The 25,745-nt window shown below is 57.5% G+C and overlaps 1 protein-coding gene across 12 annotated transcripts in view; it reads right to left on the bottom strand.

Moving 5' to 3' along the window:
- EPB41L1 (erythrocyte membrane protein band 4.1 like 1) overlaps window positions 1-24,090 on the bottom strand; it is a 71,037-nt gene extending 46,947 nt beyond the window's left edge. For 11 of the 12 annotated variants that reach the window (XM_074842836.1, XM_074842840.1, XM_074842842.1 and 8 more), the window contains exons 1-2: window positions 23,956-24,090; window positions 14,628-14,677 (exon numbers count right to left, since the gene is read on the bottom strand). The gene's annotated coding sequence lies outside the window, so the exon portion shown is untranslated. Of the gene's footprint in view, window positions 1-13,835; window positions 13,904-14,627; window positions 14,678-23,955 lie in introns of all 12 variants that reach the window. The other variant, XM_074842837.1, reaches the window with a different exon arrangement.
- Between the last annotated feature and the right edge of the window lie 1,655 nt (window positions 24,091-25,745).

Raw genomic sequence — 25,745 nt, 5'->3', positions numbered from 1 at the left:
GTGCCGGTCCCAATACCAACCCCTAAAGAACACCATTTCAAGTTCTGCAACTCCCAACCATCCCCAGGCCACTGTGACCCTTCCACAGGAGCAGCCCCACAGAGAGACAGTGCCAGTGGCAGCTCAGCCCTGCACGGAGAAGGCAACACCCGTGGTACCTCACTCAGCCCAAGGACAGCAACTCCCTGCGGCCCCCATTCAGCCAGCAGGACCTGCGTCCACTCCAATGGGTTCCAGCTTTGGTCCTTCCCAGAGGTGATCTGGAGGCCCTCAGAGACCAGCAGCTCTATAGAGCCACTGAACCAAGGCAAAGACAATTGCCCAGGAGGTCCCTGCAGGACCAGCCCCAGGAGCTCCTCTCTGCTCAACCCTGAAAGAGCAGAAAACAGCTGGCAGAGACACGGGCAACTGGGCACTGAGCGCTGCTGGGTCCAAACCAAAAGCATTCAGTTCCTCCTCCTGCCATCAGGGTCTTGGCTGTGCCGTGAGGGTCTAGTCCATGTGCCCTTGCTGCATCTAGCTGGATGGACCTTGGGGTTCACTTCTTGTCTCTGCCTGGCTCCTGCAGACCCCTGTTAGCCGGGACAGCACGGCTCTGCGACTGCAGCACTGAGATTTGCCGTCTGGTCCGTAACCATAGCTTTCTAAGACCCTTCATGCCTGCACACTTGTCTCAAGCCCCCATCTCTACGTTTCCTCCTCATGTCCTGCTATTTTCTCTCTGTTCCTCAGATCAGTCACACAGATGAATGTTTTAGCATCCAAGTCTTTTTCCAGACAATCACAATCTCTTCTGATGTTCTTCATTTACAGCAAAGCAGTTCCCCCTTTGCCTCACATCAAAGACATAACTCCAGTTCCCAGTGACCCAGCTGCTCTGCCCAGCAACCACTTGAAGGTGCACACAGCAGCCAGGGCTAAAGCACAAGAGCACAGGCACCGCATCCCGCGGGCACCCTGCAGAGCAGGGCTCAATGACTGCAGAAGCAGCAGGGCACTGGGGTGCTGGGAGAAGCCTTAATGCTCACCCATCCCCTGCCACTACCATCCACCTCATCCAGCCCGCCCTACAACCATGGGGTGCTTGCAGGCATCCTCCCTCCATCCACCCATGAGCCTTGCACCACACGTCCCTCCATGCCGCTGCATACACACGTAGTCTCACAGCCACACTGCCCACAACTCAGCCTTTTCCCATCACCTCCAAGCCTGCTCCCTCCCACCCACCTGCCAGGAACATTTGGAAAGGAGATGTCAGACCAACACAGCACGACGTTCTCCTGCCCAGCAGGATGGTTTGAGCTTAAGTAGGTCACACTGAGAACACAAAGGATAGTGTGAGCATTCCCTCTTCACCTCAGGTGCCTTTCTCCCCAGCCTGTGAGCAGACGTTGCGCTGGCCCAACTGAGCTCTGCTGCCTTGTCCTGCTAACCAGAGCAGGGCTGGCCCACCACACGACAGCAGAGCATCAGGAGGACCCAGCCCTGCCACCCGTCCTGCCTTCAGGCAGGGAAGAGCACTGAGGTCTGAACCTGCTGGTGGAGATGATCACCACCAGCTAAGCACAGGAGGCTGCTCCCCGTGAAACTGCAGGGACACGTCAGCTCCTGTCCCTCCAGAGGAGATGACAGGTCTAGCTCAGAGCCTGTCTGGCGATGGAGGGCATGAAGGTCTCATCAAGGCTGCCTGGACCAGTCCCTTCTTGAAGACAAGCCCAAGCCTGCCCTATCAGCGGGCCTTAAATCAGTGTAGGGCTTTGATGGCTACTACAGACACCTTTGTCAGGAGAGGTGGTTGCTTTCCAGCCCCAAGCAAGCCTGGCAAGCTTGGGCTGTTGAGTTGGCATGCTCTGCAGTCACTGACCTGACCTGGAGTTCCTGAGGGACGCTGAGCTGGGGAAGAGGAGTCAAACCCAGGGCTGAAGTAGCCACCGAGCACCACAATGAGAAGTGGATGGTGGCTCTTCATCAACAGGCTGCAGCTGCCAAGCAATGAATTGGGTCAAGTGGGGAAAAATATGAGAATAAAGGCAGCAAGGATGAGATGATCCAGTGGCAACACACTCGTGTGAGAGCAGCGATCCTGTGTAACACCTCCAGAGGCTTTGGGATCCCCATGTGGAAGGAGCCCATGGTGTGGGGGTCTCCCACCTATCTGACCGGGGCTGGCAAAGCTGCTCTCCTGCAAGCTCAGACTTAATTGACACGTGTTGAATCTGTGTTTGGGCAATTATGTATTTATATTATGTCAGCAGTTGCCAAGAGCCCGGACATCTGCTCACTCATCATGCGTGAGCCAGGCAGCGCGGAGACATTTGACCCCAGAGCAGGATGCTGGGCTTTTGCAAACACAGCTGACAGGCAGAAAAGTGCCTCCCCTGCCACAAACAGCATTGTTCTCCACCGGCATTGCCTTTGGGAGATGGGCAGTGACCTGCTGCCCACAGTGGCATCCCCCTCATCCAGGGTTAATAAAGCAGCCTGAGCTTATTTCACCAAACTACACTCTGGAAGCGGGGCTCAGCTCCCCTGTGGCTCCAAAGGCATTGTGCCATGGGTCAAAAATGAATCATGAGCAAGTTAGGGGAAAACAAAAAAAGCAAAGTTAAGAAGCCACTGAGTTCACAGAGAGAGGGGCTGTCCCCCAAGTCAGCCTTGAGTTAGGCTGTGATAGCAACTCACCGCCTCCCCAGCTCAGCTGCCAGCATTGAGAGCAGCCTGGGCAGAGTCCACCCCGAGAGACCAAACCCGCCCTTCCAGCTCGCTCCCTCCGTGCTTTTGGCACCAGGAAAAACCAGGGAAGAGGAGCATGACTTGTGCTGCGTCCCCGGGGTGGGGGGGACAGGGCTGAGGCGCCTCCTCCTCCGAGCCTGCCAGGATGCCAAAGCAGCATGTCCTCCCCCTGCTCCCGCCACGCACAGCAGCACACAGTCGTTTTGCAAGACCCGCGTAATTTCAGGCCATTTTAAACAAGGTTGCACTCCTACCCTTTTGAGTGACACCTCCCAGCCAAATAAGTAAGTTCAGGAATAAATCGCTGTGACCCCTCACAGCGGACAGCTTGAGAAGCCAGGAAGCACCTTCCACACAGCATCGTGAACATGCAAACGAAGATCTCTCAACCGGTGGGTCAGGAGAGCGGTGATTCAGCCCTTGCAGAAACACCCTGCGCTTCTCCAGATGAAAGTGCAGCCAGACACCGCCCATCAGCAAGAGGAAAGAGCCGGCACAGGCTGCAGCCCCCAGGCACCCCTCGGCCCCTGGTTTGCTCTCCTGCTCCTGGAGACCCACGTGAGCACGTGGGATGGGACCAGCAGCACCAGCCATGGCATGCCACGTGCCATCGCTGAGCCCGGACATCACAGCATTGTCTCACTAGCAAACCACAGCCTGCTTAGCGCTCTGGGGATGTCTTTGCTTTCCTCAGCACCCATAGGTCCCTCCAGTCTCACCTGTTTTCCCCTCCAAAAGCTGAGTCCAATGAATGCCCTCGGTCACACCAGGCTCTGCGGTCCTGCAGCCTCCGGAGGTGCCAAAGGGACGATGCTATTCCAGAGCTCTCCGGTTTCAGCCCGACTCCCTCACACTTCAGCTCCCTCCCCCTGATGACAGCCACTCAGCAGCACAAGCAGAAATGCCTACCTGTCACCAGACGGCTGAAAACCATCCCCTGCTCCCAGGCAGAGCCGCTGCTGCGGCTCACAGAGAGCCATCCGCACTGCCTGCTGGCCACCCTCCCCAAAGCATCTCCAAAGCAGCTCAGCAGGCAGATGCAGGCAGCCATGGCCGCCTCGCTGCCTCCTCAGGATTGCCTGGCTGCAAGGCTGCACCACGCCAGCACCGTTGCTGGCTCTCAGGGACAAGGGCATGTCTTGGCAGGGAGCAGCTCACCGGTCCCCTCCCTGCCCGGGGACACCCAAACCACCACGCAGCACCTTTGTGCCAGCACAGCCACAGCAGCCCGCAGGGTGACAGGGACCCCAAAGCTCAGCCCACAGCCAGCCCACAGCACAGGCTCCCGCCAGCAGCGTGGCAGCTCAGCCCCTCGGGAGCAAAGGGCCGATCCTCACATCAGCCGCAAACCAGGCAGCCCCTGTGCCAGAAACTGTACAGCCACCGGCAACCCCGCATCCCCCTCCGCTGGCTGCCCACATCCTGCCTGCTGTTCCAGGAAGGAGTCCAGGGGGGTGTGGAAGTTCATTAAGGCTTCTTGCAAAACCAAGGGCTGCCCAGCTCGCTCGCTCTGTCATGTCAGGCAGCCCTGTAAAGCCAGGAATGTGCTTCTTCCAGGCAAACGCATACCTTTAAAAGGCATGTTTGCACTGTCAGCAGAGTTCAGAGCACACTAGGAGTGGGGAGACAGGAGATTTATGATATGATGGTGCACCCAGGGCATTCAGCTCTTCCAGCAAAGGTCCAGCAAGAAGCACTGGCTGCGGGCAGGAATATTACAGGAGAGGGCAAGGGAGAAAGCGAGTTGCTTAACGTTCAGCACACAACATCCTCCAGTGCGATGGCACATGGTGAATCAGCCCTGTGGATGCACTGAAGGGTTTAAGCCACCACCCAGAGTAACCTCCCCATCCTCCAGACCCCAAGCAGTCACCGACACAGCTCTTTCCCACGCTGCAGGATATCATTTGATCCAAAGACTCTCCAAGTGCCTTACAAACACCCAGCCTTGGAAAGGCCGTAAAGAAAAGGGATCCAAGGCCACAACTTACCCAAGGCAGGGCTACAGTCGCCCTGAGGGGCACCTGAGCAGTGCAGCCACTGAGACCTCCCCAAACCCTTCTGCACCACCCAACCTTCCCGTACCACCCTGACCATCCCTGTCTCGACACACCCATCACCCAGGGAAGACCAAAGGCTCCCAGGCTCCCTTGGCACAACTATCCCAGAGGGGAAACATGCTCCCCCAGCATTTCAAAGCCAGCCCACCCTGCATCCACAGCCCCCAGGCCAGCCAGGGGGGCTGCACATGAGCCACAGGGTGCTGGAGCCTTGGGGCTCCCGACTTTTTGCCCTGCCTCAGTGCAAAATGGCAGAACCAGGCAGGGAAGCAGCGCTGAGGTGGAAGCCCCAAACAAAAGGGTCAACAGAACTTCAAGACAACTTCCATCCCCGATGTGAGGGTGTCAGTGATCTTGGGCAGAGGAACCTCAAATCAGGGTTCAGCAACACCCAGATACACCCTGGGGTGTCCTTCTGCCCCGGGACAGTGGGGTGCAGCCAGCAGGACCTCCCACTGCACTGCCTGGGGAGGATGCAGGCAATGCCGGAGCAGACAGGCAGCAGCACAGGCAGTGGCGCTGGGGATGGTACCCAGAAAGCTCCACCTCTGCCAGTTGCTTAGCGACTAGCATCCCGCAGGAGCCACCTCTCCCGCACGTCCCTGCCAGCAGCGCAACAGCTCTGCTCCAACAGCTCTGGCAGCAGAGGTGAGACCAGAAACCACCACCTGGTATCTGCCAGCTTCCCCCTTCCCGCTGAAGCTCCGGGGCCTGGCTGTGCCAGGGACGTGCTCCACTGCAACCCGACCCTGCACCCCGTCAGACCCCACATCTCAGCCCCCAGCCTTGCCTTGGACCCAAGGCCTCCAGGAAAGGGCGCAACCCTTTTAGGCGAGACAGACACCCCACCCCAAGTCCAGTTGCTGCCTCCAGCAGCTGACAAATGCTAGATAGGGGAAGGAAAAGGACAAATGGAAACCACTTCACGCCATCTCAGCGCATTTTAAGTGGCCAGCCCGGAATGAGCATCTCCCACAGCACCACACAACCTGCTTTCCCCGGGACACTGATGTGTCTGAGCTCCACCCCACGCTCCGGTCAGCATCATCCTTCACAGCTTCACTCCTAGCAAGTCCCCAGGCTGCAACAAGCCCCAGCATCACTGTGGCTTTCCAACTGATAGAGGCCAACGTACTTGGGAAAATCCCTGCAAACACCTCAAAAGTCCTTTGCAGGGAAGAAAATGCTACAAATTCACAGGAAGAAAAACAGCAGATCAGTAAGTGACACAGGCAGGAGCTGGAACTCAAGGAAGAGAACTATTCTTGCACACATCTTTTTGGATTGTGCCTGCAATTTATGCTGCTGTTCGTCTCACTTCTGAGTGAAGACAGATTAGCTGGCTGGAAAGAGGAGCAGGAAATTGCTATATTAACCATGGAAAATCAAGACTGGAAAATAGACCTTCTGGGGCTTCCTTAAACTATCCCCAGCACTGGTGTCTAGCAGAGGTCTGACCTCTCATGTGTCAGAGCTAGAGAGTAAACCAAGCTTTTCCTTTGACTTGGCACCCGGAAATCTGATTTATCATCAGTGCTGCAAGAAATCATTGTGACTGCAAGCACATTGCCCCAAAGTCTTGTTAAAAAAGCTGAGAGGCTTCCACGAGCTTTCAATCCCGCAGCCACAGCCTCCTTGCAGCTTGGCACTGGGTGCCAGCACTGCAGGAGGCAAAGGCCCAGTGCATTAAAGCAGCCGAAGATGGGTCTCCAGAGGCTGCTCCCCGAAAGGTCCCCACCTTCCTCACACCCCCACCCAGGGCTGTGACGGATGGCAGGGGAGATGCTACCAGCTGACACGGCCCAGCACCCATCCCATGCCCAGCTCACTCACCAGCGTCATCAAAACCAAAAGTTCTTCCGTGAAGCAGAGTATAATATCTTAGGTGGGTTGAGGTTTTTTTTTAAGATATAGGAAGGAGATACTTTATGCAACAAAATGACTACTACTACAGGGGTTTTTTTAAACAAACAAAAAACCCCATTCTTCTTTAAACACAGGTCTAATAACACACAGAGGACTGGTCAACGGCACCAGCAGGACCAGGGTAGCAACCGGGAGCCACAGCAGGCTGCTCTGCTGAGGCCCGTGCCACGCTCCCTCCTGCACGCTGGCAGCCAGCTTCTGCTGGAGACCTCTCCGAGTGCTGGTTTGATCTGCTCCTGAGACTACAAACAATGCCACTGCCTGGGATTTATTCCACTTGCTCTGTATTATTCCGAAATACAAATCTTAAAATTCGCTTTTTTTTTTCCCCCCCTCTTCAACTGAAGTTGAAGCTTGATTTACCCCTCAGGTGCAGGCAGGTCTCTGCCAGTGGCAGGCAGCTGGGTGGGTGCAGGTCCACTCCTGCTGCCCAGACGCACACCTACCCACGAAGAACCCAGCCCAGGTAAGACACCAAGTTTGCCACTTAATCTTAACCCTTTTAATCCCTGGCACTGCTCCTCCACTTCCATGTGACCAGATTCCTGCCAGAGGGGTGGCAGGAATCAGAGTCATTTAGATGATGCACAGATATAATCCTGATGAACAGCTGTACAAACCCATGCCAGGGTCAAAACTGGGAGAGATGCATGGAGAGCCCCAGCTCCCACTGCAGAACTGCTCCAGCCTGGTGTTCCCCCACCCAGCAGCCCCCAGGCCTCACCCCAGGGGCAGACCCACCATGCCAGCCAGCCCCCAGGCACGAGGCAGACATTTTCTGGTAAGCAAATATTGCTGATTTTCCCTTGCTCTCTCCCAGCCCTTCCATTTTACCTCTTGGAGAACCCTGAGCAGTTGTTTTTCTCGGCTGTTTAATCTCCCACCAGTTCCCAGAGGATGTACGCTTATCGCCTGCACAAGCTCATCTAGCTTTGATGTGTCTCAAATTCTACCCCCAGGCAGGTGACGGGTATTCAGGGAAGTTGGGCAATTAAATGACAACAGAAGGAAGGGCCAGAGGAGTTTTCAAAAAAAAAATAAAGGGGGGGGCAGAAAAAAGCAAACCTGAATGAAGCCTCTCCTCCCCACTGCATCCATGGGCAGAGCCCCAAGTTGGACAGAGCCCGTGGTACCCACCAGTGCCTCCTGCTCTTGTGCTCGGAGAGGCACCCCTGGCACAGGAGGGTGCTGTGGCCAGCCTGAACACAGGGAGCAGGGACCCCACCACTGCAGCCAAGCTGGCCACACCACGGCACAACCCAAGGGAGAAATTTGTGTCCAGGAGGTCCTGGACACGAGTGGCTGGCAGAGGCAGCACTCCCCAGCACACAACTTGTGCCAAGCACACCTGGGCACAGGCTGGCACAGCTCCTGCCCTCCCAGCTAAATCGGGGCTGCCTCAGCCAGGACCAGGGATGCAAAGCCAGTGGCAGCTCCCTGGCAGATCTGGGCTCAGCCAGGTCCATCCCAGCCTGACCCCTCTGTCCCACACAGCCCAGCCTGGCAGCAGGGCTGCCGAGCATGGAGCAGCGACCCCACGGCTGCTGCAAGCAGGAGGCTGCAGTGTTCTCACCACAGCACGAGGGGAACAAGACAGAGATGCCTCTTATACCCGGCAGCCATCCCCGATGGGTTCATGCCTTCCACTGCGGTCTCTGGACGGTAGGCAGGACACCCGGCCCACAGCTGGGAGGAAGGCACATGGGGGGAACAGTGCGGGCAGCTGCCAGAGGATGCCCAGGGCTGGGTGTACAGGGAGAAGGCACGGTGATCTTGCCTGGAAGGTGGTGGATAGGTGAGGGCCATGTGGGGACACAGGCAGGGCTGTAGCCCTTGCAGAGCACCAACACACAGCACCCACCCCCGGGCTGGCACGGCACTGCACGCCTCTGCTCACCAGTTGCTCCTCAGGGACCTGAAGGTGGCCCATGACAGGTGCCTTCTAGAAGAGGAGGTAAGTCTAGACTTTCCAAGAGGTGGGGCTGCCCATCTCGGTCAGCAGGTGGACGAGCTGAGTGGCAGTAAGGCCACCAGCCACCCCAGACAGCCTCTCACCCCCCACCAGCATCACCCCACCAGGGCTGGCACAAGGGACCCACTTGGAGGTGGCTCTGGAGTGCGGGCCCCTGAAGCCCCGACATTTGTCCGGCTCTCCCCAGCCTGCCCCGACTTTGGGGTGTCCACCCATGGTACTGGTGCAGCCACAGCCACCAGAAACCACTGATGTGGGGGCTCCATCACCAATGCCTCTCAGATGAGGCAGCACACACACTGCCCCACACTGCATCCCCTGCAACAGGGCCAGAGACAGCCCCTGGGGCTGGCAGTGGTGGCAGCGGAGGGGTGGGACAGCACAGCACAGCCGCAGCATCCGCCACGTCTGAACGTCTCCGTCTCCCCGGCAACCTGGGTACCAGCGCCTTCTCACTTGCAGCCAAGCAGTCTTGTGCAGCAAAAGCCATGCTGAATCCGTAGCAGGATTACAGCAGCTCTCTCTTTCATTCACCCTCCTGCCCTTTCCATCCAAAATTCATCATTAAAACATAACCTTGTGGTGAGGAACAAGAAGCATCATGCCAGGGTCATGGGGAGCGATAGCACTCCCACTCACCCCACCAACCACCACTGTCATAGGGTTTACTGGGCACCACGGAGCTTTCAGCTGGAGGAAAGTGGGATCTGTGCAGCAGCCACACGCTGAGTGACAGATGCCATCTCAACGCTGGCTACCTTGAATGGCCTGGGCCATTATGTGCACATGGGAGCAGGATAAGCACCCTCCAGGTGACACCAGTGGCATGGAGACCCAACCTCACTCTCCATCCAGCATGTTCAGTGGTCTCAGAGGCTCTGAAAGCTCCTCACCACAGTGCAAAGCTCCCTCCAGTGCTCCGCCTGCTTCCTCATCACCCTGCCAAGCATCCGGCCTTATCTGCAGGTGGGGAAGTACACGGGCCAAGACCCGAGTCCTAGGGCAGCATATGGCTCCATGAAGAACTGGCCCTTTCCAGAGGTCTCTGAGCAATGTCACAGCAGAGAAAATACCAGCCATGCTGAGGACCCTCTCAGCAGGCTGAGACACTGTACGTAAAGGAATGACAAGCACCCAGCCCCCATGGAAGGAGCATCCCCTGGGGGAGGCAAGTGAGCCCCAGCACCCCTGACCTGCACCCTGGGTGAGGTTGAGCCTGGCAAACCACTATGATGGGAGCAGATCATGCCCCACAGAACCTGCTGGCCTCCCACTGAGCAGCTCTCAGCACCTGCTTTTGTAGCTGCTGAGGATGGGAAGTGGCGCAAACATTGTTTAACCCATTCAGCAACAGCGAGGAAAGCCAAAAAAGGAAAATCAAAAGCCTCTGACCCAGAATAAAGGAGAGAGCAAGGGTTGTGGGGGAGCCAGGATATAAGAAGCCCAGAGAGGTGCTGTCACCAGCACCCATCTGTTGGGAGATGATGTCCTGGAGCATACCCACACCAGGGCTGGGTGCTCTCCTGCACATGATCCAGCCTCCGCATCCCCCCTTGGGAGCGAGTCCTGCAGATCCCACCCCACACCGCCTGCTCAGACACTGCCTACGGCTCTGCATCCCTTGGGCCCTGCTGCGCCAATAAAGCTGCTGAAACGCCGGTCCCAGGCGGCAAATTCTGCTCCGCAGGGATCTGAGAATGGACAGACAGCTCTTCCTTTCCACCCAGCCCTGGTGGGATCACCAGTTCAGCGAGGTAGGAGGCCATCCCAGCCCTTCACACCCTTGGCCAGAACCAGCAGCGAGGGTGGTACCTCACATGCTGCCCGCTGCGTGTCAGAGGTGGGGCGAGATCCCAGCCCAGCCCAGCTCTCGGGCAGAGAAGCCTCCAACAGCCAGGCAGAGAGGGGGTCAGACGGGTGGGCACCCCAGCTCACCCCCACTGTAACACAGCATGGGGGATGCCCAGCTCCTAACTGACGAGGATGCAGAAGAGGTTAAAAGTATCAGCCACAGCAAGCAGGGTGCCTGGCCAGAAGCCAGCCTTTCCCAAGCTGAGTTTGAGGGAGCTGGCAGCTCTCACCGGCCTTCAGGGCACACATTGCCACATACCGCAAACCTGTTTGCTCAGCCCAGGCCAAAGCAGCTGGGATGGCACAGAGCAAGCTTCATTGACCAAGGCACGTCTCCCAGCGAGGATGGGCCCCAAATCAAGAGGAAAGTGCACCAGCAGCCCCAAGCCAGGGCGGGGGAGCAGGCACAGCAGCGCCCCAGCACCCACCAAAGACAGCGCTGCCACCCAGTGAGCCCCAGCCCTGCGGCAGCGCTGCCCCGGGGCTGCCAGTGCTGCCTGCCCAGCCAGGGTCCCGCTGCCACACGGGGTGAAGGGCAGGGAGGAAAGAACAGCTTCATCTTCATAACTTTAGACTGGCTCTTAGGAAGTATTTCTGTTCAGAAGGGGTTGTTGGGCATTGGAATGGGCTGCCCAGGGCAGGGGGGGAGTCCCCATCCCTGGAGGGGTTGAAGAGTCGGGTTGACCCAGCGCTGAGGGATCTGGTGGAGTTGGGAACGGTCAGGGTGAGGTTCATGGTTGGACTGGATGAGCTTCATGGGCTTTTCCAACTGAGATGATTCTGTGATTCTACTCCATAAAACAGACTGACAGCATTTCTCAGGCACAAGGTGATCCATGCAGCGTCCTGGCCCAGTTCTTATAATAAGGAGCTAATCCTGCCCAGGGTGCCAGGGAGGGACCTCAGCAGCTGCTCTGTGCTCACCTGCACTTTACAGCCATTAGAAACTGCCTGTGAGCAGAACGACGGGGCTAAACTATCTCAGTGCCACATCTGGTGGCTCTGCCTGGGGGATGGGGCTGCCCTGCTGCAGACTGGCCATGCCCCACGGCCCCTGCATGCTGTTTTGGGTGGGGAAGGGGCTGCCCAAGGGGTGCCATGGCCAAATGGAGCAGTCAGCCCAGGTAGGGAGCAGGCTGCCCAGGGAGACACCAGGACCACCAGCACTGCAGCCAGCCCTCTCCTCCTACTCCAACTCTCATGTAGGGACGGCACCAGAGTGGAGCCCAGGGCTGTTCTGGTGCAACAGAGGGAGGGAGACTGACCCAAAGGCTGTTATGGTAACAACCAGTGCTCTTTGAACCCAGGTCACCCAGCTGCAGGTGTGCCCCGTGGCTGACCACTGCAGAGCACCAGCAAGGCACCTCAGATACACACCAGAAGCAGGCAGGGGTGTTGCGAACCATGTGGACCACCCATCGCCAGGGAACACTCTTCCTCTGCTGGTGACAGCTCCCACCCCAGCTCCAGGTCACCCACTGCCTCTGCGGCAATCACCGCTCACCCACAAGTGCAAGCAGGGGAAGGTGGAGACCATGGGCTCAGCCGTCTTGCGTTGGGATGTAGCAGCCAGGGAAGGTCAGCTGCCTTATGTACCCTGGAAACCACAAGGCCAGCCCATAAGCAGCATGCTGGAAGAGGAGAGGAGCTTGAGTAGGTGAAGAGCACCTAGAGCAAGGGAAGCCACTGAAGGGAGCTCAGCTCAGGCAGAGGCTCAGCCCTGCCTTCTCCCATCTTCTCTTTCCTTCCAAAGGAAGGCCCAAGCTCTCTGCCTACAGTCATCATCCTCCAATCTGCAGCCCCAGAAGAGCCCTGTTTGAAGTCTAAAGCAGTGGCTAGGAAGCATCATTCTCCCCAAGGTAACGGTCGTGTCTTGTGCGCCACTTCCCAGGAGGATGGAGCAGTTCAGTTGGAAGGGACCTACAACAATCATCTAGTCCAACTAATGGATGACCATCTCCTTTGAGCAAGCCCCCGAGGAGACAGTCCTTTCCCTTCACCCCTGCCTAGCAAATCCCAGCAGCAAGCCCTTCATGACATCCAGGAGGTAGGATTTTACATCAGCTGTGAAGGAGCTGTAGAAATACAGAGAAATGAGAAGCTCATCACCAGCATGAGCACTGTGCCAGGACCAAAGCATCACCAACCCTTCCAGAAGCTGGGGACACTTCCCTTGGCACGAGGCAGCAGCTGGCCCAGGCTGTGCTGGTAAGGCTTTGCTTGCCCAAACCTGCCAGGAAGCTGGGACCTGCAGGCGAGTCTGCCCGAGCACACAGCCATGGAGCAGTTCTGCTGTGCCAGTGCTCCCCCAAACCCCCAGTGCTAGCTCAGGAGATGCAACCGAAAGAGAGAAACATGAAAGCAAAGACACCCAGACCTGGGTCACCGACCCCCAGCTGCACCCGGGACACTGAGGCCACCAGCAAAAGCAAGGGGTCGGCTGGGTACCAGGGGTCACCATGGAGGTGGTGCGTGTCCTGCTCCCCATGTCGCCCCAGTGCAGGGAACCCCGACAGGGACTCACACCCCCGATGCAGGGGCAGAGCTTCCTGCCAGGCATCGCCCAGGAGCCGAACACTCCCACGTTGGGGTGGCCAGTGCCTGACCTCCCAAGCAGCTTTCCTTGTGCAGAGCCCCAGAGCAGAAGCACACAGGCACCCACCCCATGCTGGAGGGAAACTGAGGCACACAGCGATGCGATCCACCACTGAAGTTAGGCCTGCACTTCTGCCCCCACCAATGCCAAAACTGGTCTTCCAGCACCCAAACTCTTCAGCATACAAAGATGGGACAACAAACCCCATCATTCTCCTTGCTTTCCCTACAGACACGCATCCCTGGATGCAGGCGGATGTGGCATCTTGCCAGGTCCGCAAAGAGCCCTCCTGGATGGATGCTCTTGTAGCACCGCTGGTGAGAAACTGCTCATAAAAAGTAACGAGCTGCCCCATTCAGAGCCAGAGGCGCCTCTCGCCCTGAGGAACACATCATAGCAGCCCATCGCAGCCCTCGGCAAGGACGCAGATCCCCCGTCCACATCCAGGGCACTGCCTGCCTCTGCGCCCTTTGCCTCATGTAGGCAGGAGCCAAGCCCCAGCGGGCAGCGGGGTCCCACGGATGCCACGAGCCTCGCAGCGCCCGCTGCCACATGCTCCTGTCACCCCGGACAGAGCCAGGACAGCAGGGTCCTGCCACGGAGCTCCTTATCCCCAATTTTCAGATGATGACACCTTCCTCCCATCTTGGGCCAGAGTGAGGGTAGTGTTGCTGCGTTGCTCTCCATCCAGGCTCACCTTGCAGGTCGGGGAGCGAAAGCAGAAGCGAGCCCTTGTCCTCCCAGCTATCCCCAGCTGCACACCATCTGCAGGACATGTGGAAACAGCTCACACCTGGTGTCACACGCACCATGCAAACCTGCTGGGCACTGGGGACCTGGAGCAGAGCAGCCCACCCAGCTGGAGGAACCCCAGGGGTCTCCAAGAAGGCCTGGACCACAAGCCCTCAACTCTTTCAGGCATCCCAGCAATTTAATCCTGCAGCTCAGACTTATCGCTGTCCTCTCTCATCCTTCGCTCCCAGCTGCCCGGCGGAGCCAGCCTCACCGGGACATGCCTCAAGCTGGCCATGCCCAGCTCCCATGAGCCCAGGACCAACTCCCTGGGCTCAGATCCACACCCAACAAAGCACAATGGCTGGTTTGCAGACAGGCCACCTGCCTCAAATCCTCTGCACAACAGAAAGCATGAAAACTCAGCACTAAGTATGACGTCCCAGAGCCGCTCCATCAGCGGGCAAAGACTTGGGCAGCCAGAAGGAGCTTTCCTGTTGGCAAAGGGGCTGTTGCCCAACTCCTAACTAAACCAGGAAAAATCCCAACACATAAAGGAAGTCAGAACAAGCCCAAGCCCAGCAGTTTTGTGCTTTGGTGGTAGCAGGCCAGATTTCCAGTCCTGCTGGGGGTTTCTGGCAGACAAGCCTCCCTGCAGCACAGGCTCCCTGCTGAGCAACCCCTTCTACGCTACAAAATCCACTCAGCCTTATGTGGGATCTGGAAAGAAGAATAAAAGCTTTCAGGATAAACTCACACTGCTTCCAGGGGCTGCTCTCAGCGCTCTGCTTGGGCACAATTCAGAACCTGCAAAGAAGAAATCAGATTTGGTTAAAAAGAAAAAAAAAAAAACCTTCCCAGAGACGATGGCAAGTGCACGGAAGGACGTTAGCCAGATAATTCATCACAAGATGGTGCCCGCACGGCTCGAGCACTGTGTTTAGACTCCATACAAATCTGCTTGCTGGAGAATGTAAGCTCCAGATTATGTTAGATGCTGCTTTACTCTCAAAAAGACTGATGTGAAAACAGCACCTTCTCACGCAGCCAGTCTGCCCACTGCGTGCATTGCGAGCCAGCTCTGCTCATTTGAGTGATAAAAGCAAATATTTACTACAGGCAGTGCCGCAGAACCAACACACCTCCGAGAAATGAAACAGATACCCTCCTGGCTCACACCGCCCGGTGCTGCCCAAGTTCTCCTTTCAGGGCCATCTGTGCCACCCCATTGTCACCCATCCCTCTGGCTCACCGGCACGGTCCCTGTGGTAACGCCGAGGGCAACATCTGGTGGGCAGGACTTTTACCCCGGGTAATGATGCAGGTCAGTGATGCAGCACCCATGGGAGCCAGCCTCGTTCACCCATCCGTGGAGTGACCAGCAGCTCTGGCACACCAGGAGTAAAATCAGCAGTTTTAATAGGAACAGCCCCAATCCTGCAACAGCATTTTCAGGGTCAGTTTTTAGATGACAACTGCATCTAATAGGGGAGGAAAAACTGCCCAGCAGGCACCACAGCTACATGAAGGAGGAAGCTGTCTCACAGCACAGCAAGGATACCTTCTGCTTTTCCAAGGGTTAATTTTCAAACGTACCTTCGGTAGGCAAAGACCATCCTCCCATAAGCACAGAAGCAAAGCAGGCAGGAGGACCCACCTATGCAAAGCACCCACCTCTCCCATGGATTCAGCAAAAACCTTTCACTCTCCACAAGCAAATACCATCTGGGTGTAGCCCAACACAGCCTGCCCTGAGCGACACCCATCCACAGCAGCTTTCCCAAGAGAGGGGCATAAAAGCTGCCCCACTTTCCACATGGACAGAGTCCCCAAGCAGCATGGTGACATGCAGCGATGGATCTGTGGCTGGGCAGCTACCACGTGGGGCTCCAGCCTCCAGGACAAGAACCGGACCCGCTGCTGTCCCCCAGACAGAAAACCTGATGCAATAAGGCCAGGAGCTTTGGCACCTCCAAGCAGGGAGAAATTGCGCCCCCCAATGATTTGGATGAGAGATACAGAGAGAGAAGGGAGTTACAGCTATTGCCACGTGCGTGGTCCTGTCCCAGCTCTCCGCCGCTGTCACACGAGGGGAAGCACAAGCAGGACATATGCCACTGCACGCTGGCTCTCATACACCCCTGCCCCACAGGGACAGATCCCTTCGCAGCCACCAGTCGAGTGGTTTCACTCACTGCGTGGGGAGCGGGGCTGTACCCGGTCAGGTGGCACCAGTGCTGGCCGCACCCACAGCCCCACGTCCCCCCATCCACCCCCACTGCGGGGCCGGTGTCACGGGGCCCAAACTCCTCCACGCTGAATGCACGTCCCGGTGCACAGTTCGCTGCTCTCCCAGTCCTGGAAATGGCATTTTCCCAACCCACCTGCAATGACACACAGAGCCTGTGCTGCCCACGGACCAAGGAATGCCACTGGTATGTGAACATCCCATGCCATTACCTACATCCCCACACCCCTCTGCCCCAGAGCCTCGACAGACCTCTCTCTCCTTCACTTGCCTCCTTCTTGTGCAGATGTCACAGCCCATCGGCTAACGAGCCAAAGGAGAGAAAGAGCCCCATCAGGAGAAGAGCTCTGCCCTCTCCCAGAGGCAGCTCACAACGGTGCCCCAAACAGGCCATGCTGGTATGGGGAATGGACTCCAACACCAGCAGCTCCTGCTCCCACCCACATACTGTCACACAAAGCCGTGGGAATCCGCGGGGCTCTCTCCCCTCTTCGGCACAGTCTCCGTGGCCCTGCTCCTATTCTGCCAAGCCCAGCGATTTCTGTGCGAGCCCCGTGCTGCTCCCGGGTTTGTACACTTGGCTTTCTCCCATCCCAGCTCAAGGGCAAGTCAAGAGATGCACAGCAGAGACGGGCAGGCAGACGCAGAGCCAGGCACAGGAGCAGACAGCTTTCGACAGACCCAGAAGAAAGGGTATCACACCAGTGGCCCCAGCACCTGGGGCTTGCCACAGCTGCACCATGTTCCTCCTGCGAGGGAGGATGGAGGATGCAGTCACCAAAGCAAGGCAGCGGCACTCAACGCTTCCCAACCTGCCTGTATTAACGCTGCCAAACAAAGCCCCTGCGCTCTCCATCAGACACCGGCTGTCCCTCCTTCCCATCTTCTGCCGCGTGAAGCAGCGTTCACTGGGGCTGGCGCACCACAGCAGGCTCTGAGCTATAGACATTTTGGGATCTGAGCTACTGCATCAATTAGTATCATATTAATGAAGTGTTCTGAGAACACAGGCAGCGGGAGCAAGACCCTCCCCCAACCCTGCTCACTTCTGCCTGCAAACAAGCAGCTGCCCATAACACTCCTGCTAGTGAAAATCCATGCTAGATTGCATCGTGATCTCCTGCCACGCAGCTCTCCCCGGCGCCGGGCTGGTGCATACACCATCTCAGCCACAGACAGTGCCCCAGGCTTGAAAACATCCCACAATGACCCACATTGTCACAACATCGTCATCCCACTCGTCCAGCCTGACCCTGACAGGGTGAGCACGAGTGCTGGCGATGGAAGCAGGCGCTGGGACACCAACGGCAGCCAGACGACGGCTACAGTCTGTGCAAGGGGCAGATCCTGACCAGCACGGCTGGCTGGGGTTAGGAGGGAGCAATACGCTGAGCCCAGCTCACTCAAATCTAGGCCAGCACATTGCAAAAGTGCTGATGGGTCCAGCAAAGGGGACAAGGATTCATACTGTCTCCTTCCCACATCCACCAGAGCAGGAACATAAACAGGGCAGGGCAGTGTGGCAGCCCCAGGGCAGCTTAGCCAAGCACGAAGCAGGACCAGAGGGAAGTCCAGCTGTGCACGGCTCACCACGCACTGGGATCACATCAGCTCCAACCAGCAGAGAAGGAACAGCCCGGCCAGTGCTCAGCTGGAGGCGACCATGGACCACAACACCATGGGCCTTCCAGGTTGCCCTGCCTACACACAGCAGGCGGCCACAGCCAGCAGCACCACAGCAGAGGGGGACTGAGCTCCAAAGCTCTGGCAGCAGCACAGAAGTGGCCAGGTGGGCTTACAGTGATGGTAGAAGTTGCCACCAAAACACAGCATGGCCAGCTGTGTTTTCTCTACATCCTGTAGTACTTCCAACCATCCCCCTAAAGTCAGCTGCGTTGCTTACAGATGTATCGCACACGAGACCAGGGCGACCAACAGGGATTTACTCATGCCATACTACCAGAAAGCATTTTTTGGTTCCCTGAAGAAGAGCCCCAATGAATTTGCAGAGGGAATGGCCTCACACAGGCATGCATATACCCACAGGCAGATTAGACCTCAAGGGAGGTTTCTCTCGTTCTGGCCAGTTCACTCTGCAGAACCTTCATCTATCAGGACCTGCAGTAAATCTCCTAAAAGGCAACACTGCTGAGAATTCAGACTGGAGGTTTCCCACCCTAAACTTCACCATCAATGTTGGGTTAGCATCCTTGTCAAAAATTGCACCTTCCCATAGCAAGCAGCAGACCCAGCTGCATGACCACCCCTTAGGCCTTAACACAGCACCACTCTCCCACTTTGAGTCCTTTGCCACGTCCCTCTCATCACCGGCAAAGCAGAGACCCAAAGCTTTGTCAGGTGCCATGCCATCCCACGCTCAGCAGGAGCTCCTGCCAGCAGAAACACTGCCAGATCCATAGCGCACCTATTTAGAACATTTAATTGCTTCTCTCACACACAGGGGGTACTGCTTCCTCAATAGGATCATTAAGGAGAAAAGCCTGCAGGACCCCTCCCAGCACTGCAGCCCTTCATGCGTGGCCACCTGGGTAACGGTCCTGTGTGGATGGGCAGGAGGAGGATGCGAAGGGCTGGTCCATCCCCACTTCCACCCCGCAGCCTGCCAGGGTACGCACCTGCCTGCCTCTGGCCCGGCCGGGAGAGCTTTCTGCTGGCACTCACCCCAGCGAGTACGATTAGCTGATTACAAAGGGGAATGTGTCATTTAAAACGCACAATCAGATTTCCCGGCCCTTCTGCTCATAACAAAATGTCTCGTGAAATGGCTCATTCTGTTCTCGCATAGAAACGCGTTTCCCTTCAAAAGCCTGATACGAGGAGAGGGGGGGAAAAAAAAGGCAAAGCTAAAAATATCTTCTGAAAGATACCATGACAGCAACAGATTCACAGGAAAATGAGGTGGGAAGGGGGCTGTGAATGTGTTAAGATCCTGTTTAATCTCTCCCCAGCCACCTAAAAAATCCACCAAAGGCAGAAACGATACCTCAACATTTCCTTTGTGCGAGAGATGACTCCACCCTGTGTTTTCCTCTCCATCCGATGATACTCAGGGAAGGATACCAGCACACATCTCCGCTCTGCTGCCAGGCAGCGAGCGAGCGGGGCCCCGGCAGTGGGTTAGTAGGAGCAGAGGGAGGAAGGAGCCGGTGGGTGGAACCTGGCAGCAGGGCTGGGCTGTGAATCCTCATTCAGTATTGCCTCAAACGCAGGGTGCGTTTTACGCTAGCGCAGCACCTGGTCCTGGTTTCCACCTCATCCCCAATACCTTGCAAAGGAGCATCAGTCTTGGGCACCGAGAAGGGCTCGGGGACAGCAAAGCCCAGTGGGGTGGCCACGGGGTCCAGTTATAGCTGCTGGGCAGAGGGCTGGTTTCTGAAAGGGGGATGGAGCAGATACTAAGCTGCCACCGTATTTCACCTCCACAAAGAGGCCAAGTGCCCAAGTAAAACTGCTGACCTGCTGGCAACTGCAAATCTGCAGCTTCAGCCTCATTTGTCTCGTGTTTTGAGCACAATAGGGTCAGCCCAGTCTCCTCTCTGCACTGTGATCACACCGGACCCGGGATGCTGCTTACCCAGAGCCGGCTGCTCCTGGACACAGCAGCTTCTGCACGGGGCAGACCCAGCCTGGGGCACTAGTATTGCCCCCCCCCCCCAGAGGGCAAAAGACAGACATCAGCAAAAGGTGGAAAGAAATTCCTCTTCCAGAGCATTATCATCCAGATTTTAAGGCTCTGTCTGCTACTCCCATCTTTCCAGATGGCAAACCCGGGAGCATGCATGAGCATGCACATACTATAGGCAGGGCACTGCCTAATTCTCAGTTTCAAATCAGAGCACCCTCAGCTGTGTCCTGGGACAAGCGGACATGAAGTATTTGCACCAAATCACCCAGCTGGGGCTCTGGGATGACTGCCCCTTTCCACACAGTCCCACAGCTCCCTGTCTAGCACAAGGAGAGCAAACCTTGGCTCCAGTCCCAGTTGTACAAAAGCTCAGCCCAACAGCTCTTGGTACAGATGCCTCCATGCACTCCCAAACGGTTCACCTCCTTGGAGCAAGGCAGGGCAGAGGGAGCCACCGTCACCCAAGACAAGGGACATCCATGGGGCCTGGGCCCAGCGCCCCGCTCTGCCCCAGGGGCATGCTGCGTGGATAGTAGAGCTGCTGCAGAAAGCAGCCACGGCTTCCATGGTGGAAGATGTGGTTGCCCAGATCTCCTCCTCTTCTCTTTAAGGCACACTTAGGTCCTGGACAACCCACAAGCTTCCACCCAAGGGCTGGGAGGAGAGGAAACAGGGATCTGCAGCCACAGGGAAATCCTGCAACATGTCCCAGTCAAAGATGGTCTCCTCCCACCATGCTTCCCATCTCCTGTAATCCAGACAAGGTGACGTGCACGAGAAAGACTGGTTCACTCGGCAAGCTGCCTCACTGCCAGTAGTGATGCTCAACTTCATAGACCCAAATGGCACAGGGCAGGTGTTGGAAAGGAGGTCCCAAAGGAGACTGTCGTCCCGCTCCCACAAATACATACAACTCCTTCCAGACTCAAGTGACAGCACAAGCCAACACTGAGCTTGAGTCTGGGCTCAAACCCCAACATCCCCACACAGGAGGAGACAGCCAGGGCCAGCCCCTCCACTCAGCACCAGAGAACCTCACAGGTCTCCCTGGAACAATCACCCTGGCTGTGACAAATCCAAACCTGCTGACTCAGAGCCACCCGACTGCTCTAATGAGAACAATAAGCCTCGCAGCCATCACTGTCACAGCCTCAGCGCAAGCACATTTTTAGATGCTCTATGAGAATCAAGTATTTGTAGCTGCACAAGTCTTCCTGCACAGGAGCTTCCAACAACCGGGGACTCAGGAACCTCCACCGTTTCACATTTCTTCTTTTGCTTCTATGCTTAAAACAGAGCTTCAGACTCGGCTCAGACCTCCAAGTGACAGGCACCACATGAAAGTCTACTATACATCCAAACACAGGCCTTACAGACGCCCACGCTGATCTGTCGCAAAGCTTAAGCCCGTACTCAGCCCATCTCCTCGCACACGCTTGCTTCCCCATCGGTATCCCAGCTGTCACTCAGGCGCCACAGCGCTGTGCCCAAGGCAGCAGGGAAATATCCCCAGTCCAGAGCCAAATAAAATTAAGGCAAAGGACACTCAAGCGATGTCTGCGAGACTGGGCAGGAAACTCAGAGCAGGCCCAGGAAGAGCCAAGCCCACCCCTGCCCTTTAACCAACAGGTCATTCTCTGTGAATTCCTAATTTAGAAATCCTAATTAGCTTTTGGGAAAGATTTCTTCTTTTAAGGACAAAATTAATCAGGCACCTGACTGCTCTGTCTCTGAAAACCTCCTCTAGTAACGCAGAAGTCATCAGCAGTGCTGGAGCAAGGAGGAACGCAGGCAAGGCAGAGTGACGCCGGAGTTACACACGGGACAAGGGCTCGGTGCTGCCAGCAGAAAGCATGAAAGGTTATTCTGTAAACCAATGAGAGATCCAGCTCCTCACCAGGACCAAGGTCATCACCCTGAGCTTAACAGGGAGCTCAACTGCCTGGGGGAAGAAAATTGATTTTTAAGATTTACCCCATTCTACACTGCAGTGACCTCTTCAGCTGACCCAGCCGCCCCTCCTGGCCGCCCATGAACCACATGCCAGAAGACACTTACCCTGGGAGGTTGTTGTGGTGGTGGCAACCATGGCAGCAGCCCAGGGAAAGGGGGCCCAGCAAGCTCCATGCCTGCACTGGACAGGAAAGGTACTAAAACCTTCACCTTCAGCACACCAAGAACACAGACTCTCATCCACACTCATGCTTTTTGACTAGAAATACAACACTGGACTTCAAAAACCTTTTTTAGAAGCTTCCTCCAAAACAAAACATCTCCCCTGAGAGTTCTGGAAAATGGTGATTTCTCAAAAATTGGTAAAAATAAAAAGTCTGGACAGTTCTAGCTACAACATCAAGAAGCAACCAAAACAGCAGGGGAATAACACATCACCTGCAGCCAAAGCAGCCTGCTGTCAGCACAAACACAAGGCTCTGCAGCTAACCCAGAGCTGCATCCCCCGCCCCCCGAGACACCCTGTACCCCCCTGCAGCCCAACCCAGGGCTCTGCTGTTTACGGTGATGTCTGGTTTAATGCCCGCATTACCCTCTGAAGTTGCAGCCGAAGCAATCAACACAGCACAAGGATGGCGCAAAGAGGAGAGGAGCCGTGAATACTCCGCTCCCCGCAGGGGCTGCAGGCAGGGAGGTGGCTCGCACCCCCAAGGGACAGGTACGTCATGGTCCTTTGACACCAAACACGGAGTTACCCCTGTGTAAGGGGGGAAGGCTCTGGGAGAAAGAGGGTGGCTGTGGACCTGCCAGGTTCTACAGCAGCCAGGGTCTGCCACAGCTTCCAGAACATGCCCTGCGTCCCTGCGGGCAGCGGAGGCCGGGGTCCTCACCGAGAGCACGGCTCTGAGCACCCTGGGGAGGCCTCCACAGACAGGCTCCGTGCCTATCAAACCAGACTCAAAAAAAATATAATTAAAGCGTAATTCCCTTCTTGCAAGCATCATCGCCCAAACCCAGCCTTCCCTCAGCTCCAAACTCGCTTGACAGCAACAAGGACACGTAACCGAAGGCTCCCAGAGCAGCTCTCCAGCCTGTGCGGCCGAGGGCAAAGGGACCCGACACACACAGAGTCCTCCAGCAAAGGACGCAGAGATCTGCATGGCAGCCCCAAGGAGCAGACCTTGGTAACAATGTGCTTCCCGCATCTCCAGCTGTTTGGAAGCAAAAATCACTTTGGACAAGTCTCGCATGAGAAAGCTGGAGGGAAAGCGGCAGCTAAGTGCAGGAAGGAGACTGATGCATGGGCTGGTCTCTCTAGGGATGCTGGAGAAGCCACACCTCATCCACGGCAGTGGAGAGAGGCCTGATCAGGAGTCACCTCACAACATCCACAGCTGAATCAAACACAGCTTTTCCATCGCCTGCTCCTGCAACACATTGTGAATACTCAACCACGCATCCCCGGACCATTGTTTGCCCACAGAAGGGTCCCCCCCATAACATGCTGAAGGCTGGGCATGTCAGAGGGAAACAATACCCCTGCGCAAACAGCAAAGATAAATAGTGTTTTATACAGAAACCACTGATAGAGAAAAGGGCCACGCAGGTCCTCTAGTACAATCTCCCGGGTAACCAGCCTATGGAGAAAATGCTGAGCTCAAGGATACCTCCAGAGCCCACCTCCTGCCATATGACGATACTCCAAAAATAACCACAGAAATATGCGAGGACCCATTCCAAGTTGTTCCTGGCTCTCTCCACATTCTCCCTCTAATGTAAATCGTCCCCCTGAAATCCCAGCCCGGCAGTTAAATGCTATTACGGCAACCCGCAGCTCAGGGCTACGGCTCCCCGGGGCTGGCTCATCCCGGTGCAAGGACCCGAATCGCGCTGCTGCGTCCCCGCACTCCGCTTTGCTCCTTCCCGGGGGGGAAGCGCGGGGTCCCCCCTCCCCGTGCCCGGCCGGACCCCCGCGGGGAGCCGCGCCCCGGCCGCAGCATCCCGCCCCGCACGGCGGGCACGCAGGCAGGACACGGTGCGGGATGCGCTGCCCTCCCTCTCTCCCTCTCTCCCTCTCTCCCTCCCTCCGCTGCCGAGGAGGGGAGGCCCGCCTTGGAAGAGCTTTCCCAGCGGCGGGTCTGCGCCTGCCTGCAGCCCTGCCTGCCTCTCCCTCGCAGGCAGCGCACCTGGGGCTGCCGGCGCTGCCTGACCCCCTCCCCGGCTCGCCCGGGCGCTCACCTCGGCTCAGCCCGCTGCTCCGCCGCCGCCTCCCGGGCGCGGCCCCACGCCGCAGCGGCCGCTGCCCGCCCTGCCTGCTGCCTGCCTGCTGCCTGCTGCCTGCCCGCCGTGCGGCGGGAGCGCAGCGCAGCGCGGGGCGGGGCGGGGAGCGGCCGCTCCCCCTCCGCAGCGCCGGGCCCGCCCCGCTCCGCCCCGCGCGGAGCCGCCCACGGGCCGCGCCGGGGGGTGCGGGAGCGCCGGGCAGTGCGGGGGGAGCGGCGGCGGCTGGGCTCCGGTTCGGCCGGCCCGAAGGGGGGTGAGGGGGGAGGGAGGGATGCCGCCGCGGTTGTTTTCACGCACGACCCGCGCGACCCACGGGCAGGGTCCCGCAGAGGCACCCAGGACCCCCTGCTCGGCGCCCCCCCCCCCCCTTTCACCCTGCCCGGCTCAGCTCGCACGGCTGCGCCAGCCGCTCCCCCCCCCGCCCCGGCCCAGACCTCCGGGCCCTGCAGAGCCTCTTCCTGCGCCCTCCTTTTGCAGCTCCAAGGGGTGACAGACCCTTCCTGAGGGTCAGTCCTGGGTGAGCGTCCGGGGCTGCCCCCCCACTGCCCGCAGCCCCCGAGCACCGCGCGATGTGGGTGCGGGACACCCGTCAGCCAGTCCCAGGAGCCATCCCCATCACCGAGGGATCTGAGCCGTGTGTTTTGGGTGTGTCAGGGCAAACAGCCCCCTCCCAGAGATGCAGATGGAAAGGGGAGCAGTTGCTCCACCACACACCCCCGCACCCCCAGCATGGGTGCCCTGGGTGCTGCAGGGGTGCACCGGGTGCGCAGCGTGGCTGCAATGGCCACGGGTGAAACCTTTGGGGAGGTCAGATTGGTGGTCACAAACAGGAGGAATGAGACTGGAGGTGTGCTGCACACTCAGCCCTCTTTGTCTCGCCGAGGAGCGAAGGACGGAGGGGATGTGTCACACACAGGGTAGCGCTGGGTCTGGTTTCCTCGTTCCCAGAGCCTGTGGCTAGTCCTGACTTGGAACCCAATGCCCACTAGCCCTTGCTGCATCATGTAGGGCTCCAAGCAGCGTGTTGTGCCCCTGGACTTCCCTGCGGGGCCTTTGCTTTTCTGTTATCTAGTAGCACATCTGCCATCAGGTACTGTATCGGGCCTCTGAGGTCGGAAGGGACCCCAGGAAAGGCAGGTCTCCAGCGGCGAGGGGGAGGCCTGGGGACTCTTCCCAGCAGGGAAGGTCTGACCTGGCTGCCTCTGCTTGTCCTCTGCAAGCCAGGGCTGGCCTGGGGCGGCTCGTCACGGTGTGTCAGCACACGGTCGCCTGCCTGGCAGCAGTGGGTGCCAGGGCTCTGTGCTGGCTGCCTCCGGGTGCTGCTCCTCAGCTTCCTCCCCACCAGCCTTCGGGAAACCTGCCATTACCACTCACACAGGGAGCCTGACCCCTACACCACCATGACTGGGACCAAGCGCTGGAACGAGGAGGGCTTTTTTTTACCGCTTTGTAAAGCGCCTCCTTTATTAGCCACGCTGAGGCTTTTTTCCTGACAAACCACATACCAGCAGAGAGTACCAGGAACAAAATGAGGCTGCATGGTCCAGTGGTTCGAGCCAAGGCAGCGATGCCAGCAGGATTGTGGGCTCTAATCCCCTGCTGAGCTGTTGACTCACTGTACAAACTCAGGCAGGTCCTGCCTCTTTGTGCCTCGGAGAAGCCCAGCTGGAAAGTTGGGTAAATAGCAGGAACCTCTTGGAAAAAAAACCCTACCGCATCAGAGCCAAGCTTGAGGGAGGGCATTCATT

The sequence above is a fragment of the Strix aluco genome, chromosome 17, assembly GCF_031877795.1.
Source record: "Strix aluco isolate bStrAlu1 chromosome 17, bStrAlu1.hap1, whole genome shotgun sequence".
NCBI classification, from domain to species: Eukaryota; Metazoa; Chordata; class Aves; order Strigiformes; family Strigidae; genus Strix; species Strix aluco.
The sequence above is the reverse complement of the archived record's forward strand: the minus strand, read 5'-3'. Positions and strand labels throughout refer to the sequence as shown.